Below are 957 nucleotides of genomic sequence, written 5' to 3'. Positions count from 1 at the left end.
AAACCACGCGTGCCTGACGTCTGCGGAACACTGACTGCCGCACACGCACAGTATCTTGGGATCACACGCGGCGTCCAACATTTGCTGGAACATCTTCAAACAAATCGGAAAGAACCTGAAACTTCCTGGCAGATTAAAACTGTGTGCCGGACCGAGACTTGAACTCGGGACCTTTGCCTGTCGCGGGCAAGTGCTCTACCAACTGAGCTACCCAAGCACGACTCACGCCCCGTCCTCACAGCTTTACTTCTGCCAGTACCCCGTCTCCTACCTTCCAAACTTTACAGAGGACGGGGCGTGAGTCGTGCTTGGGTAGCTCAGTTGGTACAGCACTTGCCCGCGAAAGGCAAAGGTCCGGAGTTCGAGTCTCGGTCCGGCACACAGTTTTAATCTGTGAGGAAGTGTCATATCAGCGCACACTTCACTGCAGAGTGAGAATTTCATTCTGGAAAAATCCCCCAGGCTTTGGCAAAGCCTTGTCTCCGCAATATCCTATCTTTCAGCAGTGCTAGTTCTGCAGGGTTCACAGGAGCTTCTGTAAAGTTTGGAAGGTAGGAGACGAGATACTGGCAGAAGTAAAGCTGTGAGGACGGGGCGTGAGTCGTGCTTGGGTAGCTCAGTTGGTAGAGCACTTGCCCGCGGAAGGCAAAGGTCCCGAGTTCGAATCTCGGTCCGGCACACAGTTTTAATCTGCCAGGTAGTTTCATATCAGCGCACACTCGGCTGCAGAGTGAAAATCTCATTCCGGAAAAACCCTTTTTCAGGTCACAGGTTCAGCCAGACTAGGCAGTCGCCGACCAAATGCACTCACACATTAACTGGGAAACGATGTGGTGCTGCGTGTTGCCGCACAGCGTGGAGCTTTCCTAGTGCCCACAAATGTTCACTGTTGTGATTGAATAGACAATTCCTAGTAAATGTCTACTTGTCGTAGGGATCACTGCGCAAAACGCTCGC

At 52.1% G+C, this 957-nt stretch overlaps 1 non-coding gene across 1 annotated transcript; it reads left to right on the top strand.

The window, feature by feature from the left end:
• Nucleotides 1-604: 604 nt before the first annotated feature.
• Nucleotides 605-679, top strand: Trnap-cgg (transfer RNA proline (anticodon CGG)). Its single transcript has one exon. It is a non-coding gene; the product is annotated as a tRNA-Pro (tRNA).
• Nucleotides 680-957: the final 278 nt, after the last annotated feature.

This window comes from Schistocerca serialis, chromosome 1 (assembly GCF_023864345.2).
Source record: "Schistocerca serialis cubense isolate TAMUIC-IGC-003099 chromosome 1, iqSchSeri2.2, whole genome shotgun sequence".
In the NCBI taxonomy this organism is placed as follows: Eukaryota; Metazoa; Arthropoda; class Insecta; order Orthoptera; family Acrididae; genus Schistocerca; species Schistocerca serialis.
This window is presented reverse-complemented; position numbering and strand designations above follow the sequence as displayed.